At 34.7% G+C, this 20,620-nt stretch overlaps 1 protein-coding gene across 4 annotated transcripts in view; it reads right to left on the bottom strand.

Annotated features, from left to right (window-relative positions):
- LOC101882086 (ras-specific guanine nucleotide-releasing factor RalGPS1-like) overlaps nt 1–11,668 on the bottom strand; it is a 325,318-nt gene extending 313,650 nt beyond the window's left edge. For all 4 annotated transcript variants that reach the window (XM_073951912.1, XM_073951909.1, XM_073951911.1 and 1 more), the window contains exon 1: nt 11,381–11,668. The gene's annotated coding sequence lies outside the window, so the exon portion shown is untranslated. The remainder of the gene's footprint in view (nt 1–11,380) is intronic.
- Nucleotides 11,669–20,620: the final 8,952 nt, after the last annotated feature.

Consider the following 20,620-nt stretch of genomic DNA (forward strand, 5'->3'; position numbering starts at 1 on the left):
CGTCATTTAAAAAAAAAAAAACAACAATAACTTGCGTGTCTAAGGAGGAACATTGTTTACCCGACATCTGATCACATCTGCAAACGCTGAGATCCGGATTCGCTTGTAGTCTCCTCATAATAAAGACACGGCTCTAGTTGCTGGTGATTGTCCTGTCTCTACAGATTTGGTAAATGAAAGACCAGTGCTCTTTGTTTATTCAGTTTTTTTCATATCGAACAAACTATTGCACGTAAACATGTTAGCACCACAAATAAACTTTAACCTCGTCTAGGGTTTTCACCGCATTAAGTGACCGGAATAACACACGCGGCTTCCTGACACTACCTGCCGTGTGCATCTAAGTTTCCGGGAAATCAGGAGGTATTTTTTCTCTCATTTGCTGTGCGGTATCAAACATTGTAATAAAAATACACGCTTAGAGCAGTTCCTCCAATCAAATATCTCGTTTGTCGCGAGGGGCATGAATGAATTCCCTGAATGAAAGAGCCAAACTGCAGTTAAAGTCCACCATTTAATAATTTGGCAAATAATTTGACTACTGATGTCCATGTAGGTTAAACACCATCACTTTCTCCTGTGTGTGTGTGTGTGTATTTTGACTCTGAAACTCGAGCGTGCACAAATAGACACTCCCACACCATCCCACTTTTCTTCCTCCGACACTCCCCCCTAAACAGAGCTGGACACGCCCACTTTTCTGACTTTTTCCAAAGTAGAGGTGTGAAAACACCCTGCTGAAACGAGGTAGTTTCATGGCCCTTTAATGTTGTGCAGCGGCATCTAACGTGAAGGAGTGAATTTGCATACTCTTCTGCTTGACGCCAGTGAAAATCACTTGGGTTTGAATATGGAAAAACGTCTCGTAAAACACTGGCGATAAATGCAAACGAAAAAGAGCCTTAAGAGCGCACTCAAATGTTGGTCAGAAAATGGACGTTTTTTAAATTTTAGTACTGATTTGTACCAAACTTGATACTTCTGATAACACTAATGGAAACACAACTATTGTGGAAGTACTCAGATATCTAGAAGTCTTAAAGTTTAAGGGCTCTATCATACACCCGGCGCAATATGCTTATTTCACACAGCCGCTTTTAAAGAACCAAAGCGAGGCTGCGGTGGGGAGAAACCCGGAAGTATAGGACCAGCACTGTAAACATTGCAGTGACATGCCGTGTACTAAAAACATCCAGCTGTTGCCGAGATTTTTAAATGCATGTAACCATCACTTTAATATTATTTAGTAAGTTTATTTTAAACAATTAAAAGCAATTTAGCATCAAACAACATCACAATCTCAGTGATGCGCTTAAGTGTCCTCCTGGGCTTCAGTTCATGGCACTAGTTAAACACCGTGAGGTTGCTTTCCTGCTTCAGCCTGTGTAACCCGGTGAGAGATAAAACACTGCAGTCCTCTGCAGCACATCCTCGTGTTGTCTGTAATAGTGTTGTCCCGGTACTGAAGTTTTAAACCCGGCTATTTCCCGCTAACATGGAAGCGCTGCTGAGCGCGGATGACTCGACTGATCTTCAAGGCAGCTTCGCGTTTCTACGCGTCTCTGTGTTTGGTTTGCACTCAGTTTACTGCTCTTCACCCAGTGCAAAAACGGATACACGGACTGGAGCGCGAAGCAGCCTTGCCTTGAAGTTTAGTCGAATCAACAAGCAGATCGCTCCTCTGTCTGTGTTGTGTGTGTGCCCGGTAAACAGCGATGAACTGATGACCTTCTCGGCCAATCACAATCATTTCTGTTGAACACGTGACCACAATGGCAAATCAGCACTGTTTTAAGAAAGCCATCAACAGTGCCTTTATGTTCGCGGGAAATTTATGTTTTTTTCTTTTAATTCAGTATCATGACGAGTCTAATATAGAGAAAGAATCAGTTCATTAACTCAAGTTTGATAAATAGCATCTTAAACGTGTGTTTGGGAAAGAAAACATTACCTAACTAGAGCCATTCCCCTTAACTTAGCTGAAAATGAGCTCTGAAATCCCTTATTATATTCACCATTCATTCAGAACGGACCTCCTGGTAACCCGGAAGGAGGTGAAATTATAAAATTGTGTCACTTTCTCTTCGCTGATAAGCTATATAGCCAGTTACACAACATTCCTATGTAACTTCCAATGATACTTCCGGGTTTCTTACCACCGCAGCCTCGATTTCACTTTTGAAAATGGCGGCCGCGCGAATTCAGTCTATAAGGCGCAATTTTATTGCTGTTTTCAGACCAGCACAACAGTAATTTTCACATTTTGCGCCACATTGTTTAAACAGTAAATCCATTTACACCACTTTGGACTCATGGGTGTGCTGGTCTATAAAAGAGGTGCGTTAAGGCACATTGTTGGCGCGTTTGCCATTTTGAGGAATTAAAATAGACCAGGCCATTGACCAACTAAAAGCTGCTCTAAAGCAGAGCTGCACAATTAATCGTTAAAAGATCGCGATCTCGATTCGACCCCCTAGACGATCTTTATCCAGCATTTCTACGATTCTGTCACTCATATTTTCAAGTTCAGGAGAGAAGAAAAGGCGGCTGCACGAGTCTTTTCATTGTTTCACATACGTTGCTCAGTGACACTGACACCTCCATATGATGTTGAATGAGTCACATACTGTATTTAAAAAGGTATAATTCACCTACAAATGTCATTTTTGTCTTCATATAATGATGTTTTCGCGGCCGGGAAATCACACGTGACGTGAGCTGCTGACCGTGAGCTGTTATTACAGAGAGGGCGCGCGCTCTACTTAATGATAGACGGGCGCGCGTCTACTTTAGTGAACAGAATCTGCATATGTTGTGAGTAACAGGTAATACAGCTGTAAATAATATTCAGTTTGTGGCACAGAGTGATCGTTTGGGAGCCGCGCGTGAAGTATAAACAGCACTTAGCAGTCAAAATGAAACCGAAAGTGTGCACTTCATTTAAATGATCATATCGCATTTTAGAGTTATGATTACGGCAAGCATTTGATATGTTTTTTCTTTCAAAGCGAACCCAAAGTTGTGCATGAAAATAAATGTTTACAATGTCAGTATAACTACTCTAGCTTATATATTGTTGAATATAATCTGACAATGGCAAATGTCTGATTTTTTATGACAGATTGCAAGCATATATCTCAAACATAATAATTCAACTTTAGAATTATCATAAGTAGAATAGAATTATTTATAGAAACCAGTAGACCTACACATAATATTATTATCGATGTTGTGCCATATGTTTGTTTTTACCATAGGCTACCTTTATTTTACATATACAGAATCGTGAGAAAATCGTGATTATCATTTTAGCCAGAATCGTGCAGCTCTACTCTAAAGTCCGTGTGTATAATAAATCATATCTAAAGAAAAAATAACAGTAAATGTGCTGCAGTTTATTACAATACTTCTGTAGTGTAATATACAACACCAACACAGACAGTACATCACCGCAAACTATTCAAATCGTTTATAAAAGTCACTTTTTTACTTTTCAAAAGGGTAAACGTTGTCAGAAGTAAGGTCATGCTCCGATAATGCATTCTAAAAGCATAAATTAATAAATAAATAGAGAAAAATGAAAACTTGAAATCACAAAACAGGGAAAACTGCAAATGTATGGATATTTTGACTGTTCATTAAATGATCTGTGCGGGATTTTGCGCTAAAACTTCACAGGCACATTCTGGGGATGCCAGAGATTTATTTGAGATCTGATGAAAAGGCATAATAGTGTGGCCTTCAGTATCTGGGCTCCGTCTGATGCCGACTGGAGGAGTCTTACATAACATTTGGCCTATTATTACTGCACTGTACAATTACAGCTTCAGAAACTGCCTGGATTTGTGGTGGAAGTTTAATGATGATCGCAGTCTTGCTTCTTCAACACAGTCACGCTAATACCATCATCTACAGCCATTACAAGAAAACACCACTCTGTTTGAATGACTGTTTATTCAGACGCAGTTTGTGGTTTGTACTGTAAGCAGAAGACGGTCAGACTGGATTTCAGGGACTTACTGCTCAAACCAGAGCAAAGGAAAACAACACTCACACTTCCTCTTTGAGACACTAAAAACTACACTGAGTTTACCTTGTCTTTACCACAGAGATATTTTCAGCCGTGTACCACTGTTTAAAAAGTATACATGAATGAATAAATACATTAAAATCCATACAAAAATACAAAAAATTCCAAATCTGACGATAACAATAATAATAATAATAATAATAATAATAATAATAACAACAACAATAATCATAATAAATGCAATATTTGTATTATTATTATTATTATTATTATTATTATTATTATTATTATTATTATTATTATCATTACTATTATTATAATTACATTATAAATATTGTGTTTATTTTTGTATGCATTTCTTTTTTCATTTAAGACCATTTTGAGGGATGTAAACAATAACAATGGTCCTAACGCATTTCCTGTTTTACATTTTTATTTTCCATAGCTTCTGAAAATCCAAAAAGGTCCACACATTGATGAATAATGTTCTGATGATTTTAACATTGAGATCTGATTGAATTGCCTCTTGTAAGTTATAAAATAGTTTGACAACAAGCAGGAAATGTCTATGAGCCAATGACATGACCACCTTGAAATGGTCTATAGGTTAACATTGCCTTAGTGAGCAGAAAAGAAGCTGACCTCAGACGTTGAAATATTGATGATAATAATAATAATAATAAGAAGAAGAAGAAGAAGAAGAAGCATAATAATAACAATAATAATAATAATAATAATAATAATATTAATAAATAATAATAATAATAACAACAACATGAATTATAATAATAACATTGTGAATGAAATTTCAAACTTTCACATGATAAAACGCTAATAATTTTCAGTAATAACCAGTGGATTTTTTTACTTGCCCCATTAAAATTAAATTCAGTTATTTATTAGCCACATATTTTAAATTATGTGCCAAAACAAGCAAACTCAAATTATATACATATTTATTTTTATTAGCATAACCTTTCTTTTAAAAAAGGAAAGTTTTAAAAGCTATAAAAACAAAATTTATGCACAACATAAATGTATGCATAAAAACACTGAGAACTTTTAAACAAATGTTATTGTAGGGATGCAAGGACGACAATTAAACGATATTGTTGAATAGTTAATCAATGTTAATTTTGTTAAAGTTTTTTTTTTTTTTTTATGGATTTGTTGGTTTTACCAATTGGCAAGGCAAGGCAAGGTTATTTCTATAGAACATTTCCTACACAGTGGCAATTCAAACAGCTTTACATAAACCAGAATAAAAGAGACAAGTATAAAAAAATAAAATCGAATAATAAAAAGGATTAAAAACAGATTAAAATGTGTCAAAACAGGATATAAAGGAATGAAAAAGAAGAGTAAAACATAATAGCGTGATCTGTGGGATATAGCACAGTGCTCATTCAGTAAAGGCACAGCTAAACAGATGTGTTTTCAGTTTTGACGTGAATGTGCCTAATGTTGGAGCACATCTGATCATTTCTGGAAGCTGATTCCAGCAGCGGGGGGCGCTGTTAGTAGCTGAAGGTGGACTCACCCTGCTTTGACTGAACTCTTGGAATTTCTAGTTCACTTGATCCTAAAGATCCAAGTGATCTGTTGGGTTTGTATTCAGTCAGCAAATCTGTAATGTATTGTGGTCCTAGGCCATTTAGTGACTTACAGACCAGTAATAATACTTTAAAATCTATTCTGAATGTAACTGGGAGCCAGTGTAGAGACCTGAGGACAGGTGTGATGTGCTCTGATTTCCTGGTTCTGGTCAGAATCCTGACCGCAGCATTCTGGATGAGCTGCAACTGTCTGACTGGGAAGGCCGGTGAGGAGGCCGTTACAGTAATCCACCCTGCTGCTGATAAAATCATGAAAAAGTTTCTCTAAATCTTCACTGGAAACAAAGTATCTGATTCTTGCGATGTTTTTGAGGTGATAGTATGCTGATTTACTAACTGCTTTGACATGACTATTGAAACTCAGATCTGACTCCAGAGTCACACTAAGATTCTTGACCTTATTTTTTGTTGTTTAACCCCTAAAGTCAAGGTACTCAATTGAGAACCTCATCTCTGTTCCCAAATGCAATGACTCTTTGTTTCTTTGTTTAACTGAAGAAAGTTTTGGCACATCCAACTGTTCATTTCATCAATGCACTGGCAGAGGGTGTCAATGGGGCTGTAGTCATTAGGCAGTAAGGCTAGGTAGATCTGAGTGTCATCAGCATAGCTGTGGTAGGAGATTTGGTTCTCTTTATTTGGCTCAAGAGGGAGCATGTAAAGGTTGAATTGGCCATACAGTAGCTTTACATGGACAATTAGTAAAAATCAAGACCCGTTTAAAAGTATTTAAGACCCACAACAGCACATTTTAGGAAATGTATTACTTTTTAAACAGCTTAAAATTAGTTTTTGGAATTTAAGGGTGCTTTCACACCTACACTTTTGTTTCGGAACGTGTCTCGTTTGCCCAGTTAGAGTGGTTTGTTTGGCATATGTGAACAGGGTAATCGCGCTCTGTTCCGCGCCAAAGTAATCGCTCCAAGATCGCTTGAATGAGGTGCTCTCGGCTCGATTGAAACGAACCCTGAAGCGGTTCGATTGCAGTGAGAAAGCGATCCGATCCGAGCGCGGTTACATCACAGTGTTTTATGGATATGTAATAGGCATACGGCTATATGAAGAGAGCATTATGAGTAGGGCAGGAAGCTTTGCGAGTCTCCGGATGCCCGCAAACGAGTGATGATCTCCCGGTAATCTTGCGTCTCCCTCCCGGTCCTCAAATAGGCATCGTCGTGCACCCTTCTCACCCCTCCCCACCACATCTCTCCTCAGACACGTCGCGCGCGCACCCTGTCAATCACCACCAAACCACCACCTCTCCTGACAGCTGAGCGGGACGCTACAAAATAAACCCTGACACTCTGACCAATGTAAGGAGAGTTTACTCGCACGTGACTTGTTTTACCTCTTTTGGTAAACTTTGCAGTGTGAAAGCGAACCGCTCCAAGAGCAAAGAGCAACAATGTAACAATTTCAATCTCTGTTTCGGAACAACTGAATCGATTCACAGGTGTGAAAGCACCCTAAGACAATGGTAAAGTCTAGATGGGATATGCGGAAGTGCGATATACACATTAATAAAGCAGCATTTTTTAATGACACTGTATAACAATAATTAACATTTTTACAGTACTGTGAGGGTTGGGTTTAGGGTTGGGGTGGGGGTTGGCGTTAAAAAATACATTTTATTGGGTAATTTAATAGATAACATAACTAATACTCGGTACAACAACTGTTTTTACATAACTGTGACGGTTGGGTTTAGGGTTGGGGTGGGGGTAGACGTTAATAAAATACAACAAATGAGAAATTTAATAAATAATAGAAATATTTCTCGTTAACTTCCGGCCGCAAACGTATCCGCTCTAGCAACAACCTAAGACAATAAGACTTTTTAAGACCCCGCGGACATCCTGAAAAAACAAACTTTTTTCGCCTTTGAACACAATATATTTTATTTTGAGAAATATTTATAATATTTTGGAGCAGTAAACATGTCAGGCTGGACAATGAAAATGAATCATTGACTTCTGCTGTCCTGAAAAAACTAAATAAAATGTAAATAAAAAAAATCGTACACATACCTTAACATAAAGATAGAGCAGAGAATTTGGGCGGTTTTAAAACCTTGACTTTTTCAAACAGCGCTATACCTTAAAAACGGTTATCGTCCCATGCCTCGCAGTGGCACAGTGATTAGCACTGTCGCCTCACAGCAAAAAGGCTGCTGGTTCAAGTCTCAGCTGGGTCAGTTGGTGTTTCTCTGTGGAGTTTGCATGTTCTCCCCGCGTTCGCATGGATTCCCTCCAAGTGCTCCGGTTTCCCAACAAGTCCAAACACATGCGCTATAGGTGAATTGGGTAGGCTAAATTGTCCGTAGTGTATTTGTGTGCATGAATGTGCATGGATGTTTCCCAGTATTGGTTTGCGCCTGGAAGGGCCTCCGCTGTGTAAAACATTCATAAGTTGGCGGTTCAGATCCTAATGTACATCAGTGACGCTCGCTGGACACATGCAGATATTAAAGCAGAGCAGTGACAGAGTGTGTGCTACGTGATGTGTGTGTGAGATAAAAATACAGTGTTGTGAACTCGACCTGCTAGTGCTAGCCTGAAGTATCCTGATCAATGCGTGTGTAAGGTCAAACTTCCAGACAGCTGCAGGAGGAGATACACAACACCCGCATTTACACCCTGCTGACACTATATATACACACTACAAACATGCACACCCTTACACACACAAGGTTACTATACACAAATATGTGCATGCATACACACATCCGACTTTATACACACATGCACACCAGGGTACTTTACACACACACATACACTCACTCAAAGAACAAATTGCTAGACACAGGAACACACACACACACACACACACACACACACAGCTGCAGAACAAGAGCCTGAAGTGCAGAGCAAGCATGGGGAAAACACACTGCAGATCAGCACTCACTTACCAACAATGCCTTCACCAACAACACAAAGCTACTGAAAGCACCTAAAGCTGACAAACTATTACAATAAACATCAGTACGTTAAATTTAATGAAGCTTTTGAATCACATTTTAATAATATACAAACAGAGATATCACTTCTGGTTTCACTTTCACAAGCACCAGTGCAGAAACAAAACAGGGTTAATAGTAGTATACTAGAAACATTAAAAAAAAAAAAAAAAAAAACATTCAAACATTCATTTTCTTTCGGCCTAGTCTCTGATTTATCAGAGGTTGCCACAGCTGAATGAACCGCCAAGTTGCGCCAACTATTCCAGCATATGTTTTACGCAGCGGACGCTCTTCCAGCCGCAACTCAGTACTGGGAAACACCTATACACACTCACATTCACACTCATACAATACCGCCAATTTAGTTCAATCAATTCACCTACAGCGCATGTGTTTGGACTTGTGGGGGAAACTGAAGCACCTGCCAACATTTGGAGAACATGCAAACTCCACACAGAAATGCCAACTGGCCCAGCCGGGACTCGAACCAGCGACCTTCTTGCTGTGGGGTCACAGTGATAAACAATGAGCCACCGTGTCACCCTCTATTTTTATTATAGTCTTTTATTATCTTATACTCTTATTTAATTATTATTCATTTTTACTTTAAATTCAGCTTGTGTTCTCCATAGGACAGTCATGCAGAAATATTTTACGGTCAGGATTGAATTTAAAATAAATAAATAAGTAAACAAATAAATACATATTTTTATTCTGAATGTCAATGAAATGCATAAATATTTTTATGTTCTTTGATTTAAACGGAAAATATAAAATTAATAATAATAATAATAAATTAATTTTAAAAAATATTTTTTTTTAATTTAAATTTTAAAAGTTAGTTAAAGTTAGTAAAAAATATGTAATATATGTAATATATATGCAGTTGAAGTTAGAATTACGAATTATGACTTTGAATTTTTTAATATTTTTAGCCTTTAAATGTCACTTTAAACTGTATAGAAGTGTCTTAAAAATATTTAGTAAAATATTATTTACTGTCATCATGGCAAAGATAAAATAAATAAATAGAATTAATAAAAATAAACAGATAAAATAAATCAATTATTAGCCCTTTTTAAATTGGCCATTTCAAATAAACATATTTGTACTAAAGTAAACATGAATAAACCGTCTTAATTATCTCGGTGCTGAAAAAATGCGAGACTGTAGTCTGTAACGTGGATTGAGTGCTTTTATAAAATGACAAAAGCCCACATCTCCAATCACCGAAAACGGCTGCCATTCTTTAGCAATAAACACCCACACTGCTGAGCCAGAGATATATACACATATATACATACAGTTGAAACCAGAAGTTTACATACACTCTAAACTGTATAACTTTGGTCAAATGTTTTTGGTCTCCTTCCACAAGCTTCCCACAATAATTTGAAGGAATTTTGGCCCATTCCTCCTGACAGAATTAGAGTAACTGAGTCAGATTTGTAGGCTGTCTTGCTCGCACAAGCTTTTTCAACTCTGCCCACAAATTTTCTATAGGAGCTCAGGGCTTTGTGATGGCCACTCCAAAACATTCACTCTGTTGTCCTTAAAGCATGTTTTAACTAATTTGGCAGTATACTCAGGGTCATGGTCTGTTTGGAAGAGCCATTTGTGGCCAAGTTTTAATTTCCTGGCTGATGTCTTGAGATGTTGCTTCAGTATTTCTACATAATGGTCTTTCTTCATGATGCCATCTAGGCTGTGAAGTGGACCAGTCCCTCCTGCAGCAAAACAACATGATGCTGCCGCCCCCATACTTCACAGTTGGGAGGGTGTTCCTAGGCTTGTAAGCTTTCCCCTCTGTCCTCCAAATGTAACACTGGTCATTATGGCCAAACAGTTCAATCTTAGTTCCATCAGACCATAGGACATGTCTCAAGAAATTAGTCTTTTTCCCAGTGTCATTTAGCAAATTGTAATCTGGCTTTTGTGTTGTTTCTGGCTTGTTGATTTTCCCATGATGTCCCATGTATATATACGTGTGTAAATATATATATATATATATATATATATATATATATATATATATATATATATATATATATATATATATATATATATATATCTCGGGGCTCGAACCAGTGACCTTCTTGCTGTGAGGCAATTGTGCTACCCACTGCGCCACCATGACGCCTTTAATAAATATATTTGACTTTTAATATATTTTTAATATATTTTCTCCTTTATATTTTAAATAAATTAAAAATATAATATTTAATATCATTTAAATAAGTTATTATACCTTAATTAAATATATTTCAATAAATATATATTTTACTTCCTCTGTGTTTTATTTTAATCTTTTTTTTATATTTAAAATGTATTTTATAATTTTAATTTAAGCTGTTTTGACACAATATATATTATACGAGAAAATCTATAGACATAAATACGAATTGAATTTAACAAACGTATATAAATTAATAAATTTATTACATGATAAAACAAATATACATTTAAAAATCTAAATAAACATTACAAAAACGCATGCAAATTGACTTTAAGTACCTCTCCCTTATTTTTAATCATCAACATCATCATCTAGTCATAGATATTACTAATAAACAACACGTCTATCATTTCGGATGACAGTCAGTGATGATATTCAGTCTCGTGCGCGCGCAACATGTACCTGCTTACAGCCTCGGTCACGCGCACGGAGTGTAACCTTTCACCTTTACTAACCCGTCTTAATGAATGACGTGCACAGACTGCTCAATAATCAATAATCCATAACCCAGCAGTCAAATCACAAACATATTCGCTTACCTTTCTGTATATCTCAGTGCTGTATGATCCTGGATCAGTCAGAGGAAAACAAATCACTTTTTCTGCCTCCAGTCATCCATTAAACGAACTCGGCTGCGTGTATAATCCAGTACAGCGCGTGTTTTTATTAATCCACAGCGTCAGGGCGATGTTAGACGTTCATAAATGTAAATCCACACGCGACAGACGCACACAAACATGGCAGAAATACACAAATATCACACTGCCAAAACAAGCGAAACACTCACGGCCAGGAAGTGTCAGGTAGGTGCCTTTGATCTGAGTGACAAGCAAACCGACCAATAGCGTGGGTTATAGCGATTTACGACCCCTCCCATGAGGAGAGTTAGCCAATCGTGCCGAGGAACCCGGTCTGTGTGAATTTGAAGTGGACGCGCAGGTGCATCTGAGCGGCAGTCCTTTATTTCCTCTGCCTCTTTATGTCTTGTATCATAATAACACTTTCACATTGAATGAGTCTTATTATTAAATATTAAATAAATAATATGCTAATTACTTAAACAAAGAGCTACATAATGAGACTAAAGAAAAAATATTTTATATTTGTTTTATTTCTATTTATTAATGTTTAAATAATTAAAGAAAATGTTTTATTTCTGTTTATTATTGTTTAAATAATTAAAGTAAATATTTTATTTCTATTTATTATGTTTAAATAATTAAATTAAATGTTTTATTTCTATTTAATGTTTAAATAATTTAAGTTAATGATTTATTTCTGTTTATTAATGTTTAAATAACTAAAGTAAATGTTTTATTTCTATTTATTAATGTTTAAATAATCAAAGTATAAGTTTTATTTCTGTTTATTAATGTTTAATTAATTTAATTAAATGTTTTATTTCTGTTTATTAATGTTTAAATAATTAAATTAAATGTTTTATTTCTATTTATTAATGTTAAAATAATTAAAGTAAACGTTTTATTTCTATTTATTAATGTTTAAATAATTTAAGTAAATGTTTTATTTCTGTTTATTAATGTTTAAATAATTAAAGTAAACGTTTTATTTCTGTTTATTAATGTTTAAAAAATTAAAGTAAATGTTTTATTTATATTTATTAATGTTTAAATAATTAAAGTAAATGTTTTATTTCTGTTTATTAATGTTTAAATAAGTACAGTAAATGTTTTATTTATATTTATTAATGTTTGAATAATTAAAGTAAATGTTTTATTTCTATTATTAATGTTTAAATAATTAAAGTAAATGTTTTATTTCTATTATTAATCTTTAAATAATTTAAGTAAATGTTTTATTTCTATTATTAATGTTTAAATAATTTAAGTAAATGTTTTATTTCTGTTTATTAATGTTTAAATAATTAAAGTAAATGTTTTATTTCTATTTATTAATGTTCTATTTATTAACTGGCTGGGCCAGTTGGCATTTCTGTTTCCCCCAGTCCAAACATGCGTGTGTGAATGAGTGTGTATGGATGTTTCCCAGTACTGGGTTGTGGCTGGAAGGGCATCCGCTGCGTAAAACGTGCTGAATAAGTTGGAGGTTCATTCCGCTGTGGCGACCCCTGATGAATAAAGGGACTAAGCCGAAGGAAAATGAATGATTATTTAAACAAAGAGCCTTTTTCAGGACACTATTTCTGTAGGATTGCAAAACGCCTGTGATTAAAAACAAAATAATTATCTTCTATTAAATATTTTAATTTATATATGTTTTATTTCATTTTATTTTATAATTTATAATAATTTCATGAATATAAAGTTCTAAAAGTATACAACTATTTTATTTTATAAAGGTATTGTTTCTATTTATTTCACTTTTTTATACAATAAATTATTGTTTTAATAAAAATAATAACAAATATTTTTATTTTTGCATATATTTAATAAATATTTAGTAAATATTTTATATATAAACAGTCTCACATAGTTATGAGCGACACATGTTGAGGGTCTGAAACAGAATATTTATCTTCAATGCAAATAAATGATCTGAATAATAATATTCCTACTTTGAAGTGGTTCATTACACATTTAAGTGGTTTGTTATTGCAAAATACAAATGGACATTTTACAGAAAACATTTGAAATGCTTGCATTTAGTACTAAAAAAGTAAAAGCTATATACAACCTTTGAGGTGATACTGCCACCTTCTGTCTACAACCTGCAATTAAAAAGCATGAATTAAAACACAATAAAAGACTCCCAGTACAAATAAAACATTTATTGCTAAACACAGTTTTGTACAAATCTCACAAAGTTTCACAAAGTTCTTCTATAAGAAGAAAACACAACAGAAGTGTAAGTGGGAAACGGTGCCGTCCGGAAATATATATATAGGCTATGTTTTTTTAATAAACTGATATATTTATGAGAGTCCTGTTGAGGTAGTGATCTGTCCAACATCTTACAGCTTTGCCTGCTGATTGAGAAAATCTGGAGAAACTTTACTTTTATACAACCGTTTCCAATTGATATCCCGAAAAAATAAAAAATAAAACAAATCTGTAACAATTTTTCACAACAATCTATACACATCAATTTATCGATATAAAACGCAGAACAGTTTGAACTGATTTTCCACAAAAACACCCGGCCTTGATTGAGTTTATCAACAATAAATTAAGATCACTGAGGATTTCTAACAGCATTGACGTTTGTTTTATCATAAAATCTGTCCAAGTTTTCATCCGCAAGGCAAAATAAAAACCTTCGCATGTTTATTTTCCGCTTATATGATTGTCATTTGTTTGTTCTGTAAGAGGCATATAGAAATTCGATTAAACATTCATAATAAAAAACAAAACTGATACGCTATTTACAAACTAAAAACTAGCAAAAGATTAAATTACCAAAAGAGTTTGAAATGTGAAATATTTTGAGTGTTATAAGGCATTATAACACTTTCAGATATAAGTCCGTACTCTAAGAAAGCCCTATTTGTTCGATCTAAAACTATAACAAAATTAGTTTACATTTCTTTCTAATGAAGCACTGAGTAAATGTCCATGCACCTTTGTGTTTTACACCCTGTCCTAACAACACACGATGTGGCACTGACATGCGTTAAAAGCGAACTTTTCCATGTTAAAATTAGTTTTTCGTCAATCTGCGACGGCGATGTGCAAAATTTCTATTCTTGAAGCGGCTTCTATTTCGGCAGCATCGCAACAGAACAACATAAGCTACTATGACAGGTCCTCAGGTACTGATTATGGGCTTTATTCAGTATTAAATGCTCCCAGTGTGAGCTTATGTGACATTTATTGCCAAACTACTGCAGCTGATAGCTGATCTCAGGTCTCGAAAAATAAAACAACTATAGCAGACGGTTTGAAAATGAAAGTCAGAACTGAGATTCAGTGCAAACCAACAACAACAGTCACTCTGTAGCCAACGCTATCTAACGGCAATTCGTAACTTTTTGATTAGTGGCTAATTTGTAAGATCTCATTCATACAATTTAGCATGATTTGCTCATCGCCATGTTCAGTTAGGTTTAGGGGTGGGGTCTGGTGCCACACCTCCTTTTAAAAATTGTACGACTGAACCTGTGCTAATTAGCCACTAAACTGACAAAACCTAAAATAGTTACGTTTCCCTGTGAGATCAGGCTGCGGCAGTAGCCTATTAATAATGTTAAAGAGGTTTAATGTGTGTTAATTAGATTAAAAGCTTTTACACTTTCGTTGGGGGTGGCTGGTATTTAAATGTTTCTGTCGCGACGCATTTGGTGCAGACAGCAATTAGATCAATGTTAAGGAAAAGCCCTATCTATTCGTTCAAAAACTATAACAAAATTAGTTTTCGTTTCTTTATAATAAAGCACCGATTAAATGTTCACGCACCTTTGTGTTTTAACAAATGATAAAATGTATTTATTGTATGTTAAAAGGAGTTTTAGTCCAAACCATCAGCAAAAGTGATGCGCAAATTTTCTATATTAGAAATGTCGCGGCAGTACAACAGCATAAACTATTATGACAAAGATCACCTCAGATACAGATTATCTGCTTCATTCAGTGTTAAATGCTAATATTGCGAGTTTGAATGTAATTTTACATGTCATTTATTGCCATACTACTGAAAGCAGCAGCAGTTCACCTCAGATCTTGAATATGAAATAACTAGCAGAAAGTTTTAAAATGAGCGCCAGAATTGTGATTCAGTGCAACATCAGTCGCTCAGTAGCCTATTAATAATGTTAAAGAGGTTTAATGTGTATTAATTAGATTAAAAACAGTTTGGTTGAGAGTGAAGTAGATGGTATTTAAACGTTTCTGTCAGGTCGCATTGCATTTGGTGCAGAAAAATCGCTTGTCAATTGAATCTGGTCACGTCGCGTGTTGTTAGGACACTTATAACTACGAAATACCACAGCATCTGAGGTATTGTTGTGACAGAGGTTTGCGGTTCATTCACAAAAAGACCATAATACAAAACTACTGCAAGCCAGGCATCTGATTGAGCCTCTGTTCATGGCACATTCTGTACAGTGAGATTCATAAAACACTAGCTAATAAACACCCAGCTGCTTTTCTACAAGTGTTTCACAGCCCTTTCAAGTGTTGACACTTTCATTTCTATTTGCGTTTGTGCTCTTCTGATGTTTGCATGAAATGTGTTTATGAAGAAAAAAAAAAAAATCGCTGAGATTTTTGTTCTTTCACTTCTGATGTTTAAGGTGGTTTAATACAGTTGAAGACAAAATTACTATATTTACTTTTTTATAATGGTCATGCCCAAGTGAGCCTGGTTTATCTGAGGGATAGGCTGAAAAATAACATTAAATTGAATCGTGATAAAATTTATGTCATTAACAATAATGAGCTCTGGACTTTTTTTTACTCTATACTGATCTAAGAGCCATTTACATAGCAGTAATCGAAAAGTGTGTTGATATTAGAAATGCACCAAATTTTCAGCACCGAATTTATCGACTGAAAATCTGTTATGCCGTTTTATGAACCCTCTCATTTTTGTAGCTTTGGTCATTGTTGGAACACTCTTAAATCTGGAAGCATTATCCATCAGCATCGATGGATTTGCTCTTCAGTGTTTGGACTTTCAGTAATGAAAATTAAACCACACTGAATTGAACTAACCTGAACTCCAACTCTGAAAACTGGACTCAAGCAGTTTCAGTTTACTAGAACTTCTATGTTAAGCTGCTTTGACATAATCTACATTTTAAAGTGCTGTAGTAATAAAGATGAATTGAATATTCTCCAAGTGCTTTTTAACAGATTTTTTCAACACATTTGTTGTAATAGTTTTTATAACTTATTTTTAATAACTATTTTTTTTTTTTTTTTTGCTAAAAATTTAAAGGCTTAATCCGGTTAATTAACTAGGCAAGTTAATTGGAAAGACATTGGACAATAGTAGTTTGTTCTTGTAGCCAATCAAATAAAATCTTTAAGGATGTTAGTAATATTAAATCATTTAAATACTGAGCAGTTTTGTTTTTTTTTGTTGTTTTCATATATGAAAAATAAGTGTTTTAAAATATTTGATTGATTCAAATGAGCATTGCATACTTTGTTACACATTTTAAATCGCACATATTTATTTTAATATTTTATTTTATTTTAACTTTTTTGCAATGCATTTATTTATTTTAATATCTGTATGGCTAGAAAATATGAGGAGATCATTTTCCACCAGTGTGCAGCATCCACTTGGATGATGCGACTGCAGCCACACACAATGGTGCCAGAGCACTCACCACACACCAGCTATAGGAGAGACAAAGAAAGAGCCAATTTAATGTGTATTAATAGATTAAAAGCTTTTACACTTTCATTAGGAGTGGCTGGTATTTAAATCATGATTTCCGCTACATTCATTCTTCCATGGCGGGGCGCCACACCAAAATTCATCCCGCCACGGCTACATTACAGCTTCTTATTAATTCAAAACATTCATTCATTGTTGTTGTTTCTATTAGCAGGTTATAATCGCACCAAAACACATTAAAAGGTAAGTGAATAATAACAGCGCGAACTTTTCGGTTACTGTAGTAGTGCTGTGCGCTACTTGTTTAACACTTTAGGGTGACGTGCTGACAGACTGACTGACAGATGCGCGATGCGTAAGGGAACAAACATGACGTAGCTTTCAGTTAAGATGAACACAGTTTGCATAATTATACTTTATTTATAGATAAAGGTCTGTGATTCTGCATACAAAGACTTTAACGTTATCTTGCTGGAGTTTAAAGCCGTTTCACTTTACTTCAGGACGCATTAATCCCGATCTGTAGGGCTATTGGAGACATTCAGAAATATTCCTAGCAAATATAATAAATATTGGAGACATACTCGCTACATAAACGCACTAAATCGCACTTCAGCAGCGTTTATTTGAGAGCGCACAAGAAGATCTGTGCTTGAGCTGCGTGTTTGTGGGCGTACAAGAAGTTTTGTGCACGAGCAGAGGAAATCAGCGTGCAAGCAGAGATTTAATGTTACATAAATGCAATCCCGACGTGTATTACTGTGCTCACCACATTTCTCCATTTGTCTTTGAAATTATGCCATAGTCAGTGGGTAGATTTGTGTAAAGGACCTGCCGCCACAGCTGGAATAAATCCTAGAAACACTGTAAATGTTTCTGTCATGACACGTTTGGTGCAGACAGACAAATTGTTTGTTGCGGTTAAGGACACAGTCTGCAGTGGTGACGTGCAAAATTCTTTTTTTCGCAACGTCACGGCAAAACAACAGCATAAACTAATACGACAAAGATCACTTTAGTTACAGATTATCCGCTTTATTCAGTGTTAAATGCTCCCAATTTGAGATTAAACAATATTGTACATGAAATTTATTGCCATGCTGCTGAATGCAGCAGCAGATATTTCACCTCAGATTTTGAAAATAAAATAACTAGCAGACAGTGTTAAAATAACTTAAACTAACTAGCTAATTAACTAATTAACTCTGCTAGTTAAAATAACTAGCAGAAAATGAAAGTCAGAACAGTAATTAAGTGCAACACCAGTCACTCGGTAGCCTTTTAATAATGTTAACGATACTTAACATGTACTAATTAGATAAGATAAGCCTTTACCATTTCGTTGGGAATTTTTGTTTAGCGTTTAGTGCTGACAGAAAAGTCGATTGTCGCTAGATTCTTATCGTGTTGCGTGTTGTTAGACATGGTGTAAGAAAAGCCCTATTTATTCGATCTAAAACTATAGGCTAACAAAATTAATTTACATTTCATTATATTTTAAAATAATCTCCTTATATTTTCTAGCATGATGGGTAAGGGCAGATGAAGAGAATTTGGCCAGGACTCTGTGGTTACACCCAAACTCTTAACGAGAAGTGCCATGGGATTTTTTATAACTACAGAGAGTCAGGACCTCGGTTTAACGTTTCATTCAAAAGACAGCGCTCACTAACAGTACAGTGTCCCCTTCATACTGGGGCATTAGGACTCACACAGACCACAGGTTGAGCTCCTCCTGTTGGCCTCACTAACACCACTTCCAACAGCAACCTAGTTTTCCCATGTGGTCTCCCATCCAGGTACTGACCAGGCGCAGCCCTGCTTAACTTCAGTGAGTAAACTGTTTTGGGCTGCAAGGTGATTTGGCTGCAGCAAAAAAAAAAAAAAAAAAAAAAAAAAAATTTATATATATATATATATATATATATATATATATATATATATATATATATATATTAAAATAGCTAGTGTATGCAGCTATTTTTTTATTTAACTGTTCATCTAGGAGCTGATTTTATTAAAACATATTTAATGTACATTTCATATCTTGTACATTTATTTGCTGATTCAGAATGCTAACATACAATTATACATTATTATTTTGCATTATTATTATTTTAAACAATCATATATTTAAAAAAGTAGGGCTAATAATTTAGTCTTCAACTGTATTTCTCTCTTAAATCCATTTTAATTCAATTCTGTAAATACAGCTCATTTTGGTAAAAACCCATCAAGAACATGCCTGGTCATATTTCACTCCCCCCCCAAAAAAAGAAATACAATAATTAATTACAATTTAAAAAGCAGAAAAATAAAGGCTATTTACTACCATTACCAAAAATGATCTTAAAAAAATAATAAAAATAAAATAAAAGGTAATTTTTTGTGCAACATTATATTTGTTTAGACATTTATTTATTTATTTATTTATTTATTTATTTATTTATTTATTTATTTATGTATGCGTTTGTTTGTTTATTTAGCTAGTTAGTGAAATATGACCTGGTGATGTATTTTGTTGAGATTCAGATTGGTGATATTTTACAGTTTCAGTATATGGCACGTTATATAAAACAAACACAAAAGTGAACTAAAATCAACATCACATACAAGAACACTGTTTGCAGAAGAGGATGAAAAAGTCAATGCTATTTATGCAGCATTATGTAAGATTTGTATTTGACTTTTGCCCAAAAATCCTCCTAATAAACCTGTTGACGTTTGGAGCATAAACTGGATTAGTTTGGATTAGCAGCTGAAACAAATCCTATTTGAAGCATTGACCAACAAAATGACAAGAGATCTGCAACAGAGTTAATACCAAACGCACAAATAATCCAGCTCAAGCAGAGCCAATCGCATCCTGCATAATGCTGCGCCCGGGAATATTTATATTTACAAAAGATAAAACCTTGTTAAAACTCCATAGTGAGTCTTAAAACCTGAATATTCAAGGCTTGTGTGTGTGTGTGTGATCATATTTATCCCTTCAGATATAATATAATAATAATCACATCATTCTGAGACGTTGGAATGGCATTTAAATGAATATGAAATTACATTTTTACTTTGATAATGTCCATTAAAGGGATAGTTCACCCATAAATTAAATGTCTGTCATGTTTCAACCCTTTATGAGTTCCTTTCTTGTTAAAACACAAAAAGAAGATATTTTGAAGAATGTTGGAAACCTGTAACCTTTGATTTCTTTTAACCACAGTATTCACTTTTTCTACAGTGGAAGTCAAGGGTTAACGATTCTGAACATTCTTCAAAATATCTCCTATTGTGTTCAACAGATAAAAAGAAACTCAAAGGTTTTTAACTGATCGTGCACTCTAAGAAATTCTGGGTGTAATACGGACTAAACCAACAGCTGGGTTATATTTTCAATTAAATTTAAAGAACGAAATTTAACCCAATGTTTGGGTTTGTCCATATTTTATCTAACTTGGGTTTAAATAACCCAGCCTTTTTTAGAGTAAGTAGTGAGTAATTTTTCATTTTTGGGA

The sequence above is a fragment of the Danio rerio genome, chromosome 5, assembly GCF_049306965.1.
Source record: "Danio rerio strain Tuebingen ecotype United States chromosome 5, GRCz12tu, whole genome shotgun sequence".
In the NCBI taxonomy this organism is placed as follows: Eukaryota; Metazoa; Chordata; class Actinopteri; order Cypriniformes; family Danionidae; genus Danio; species Danio rerio.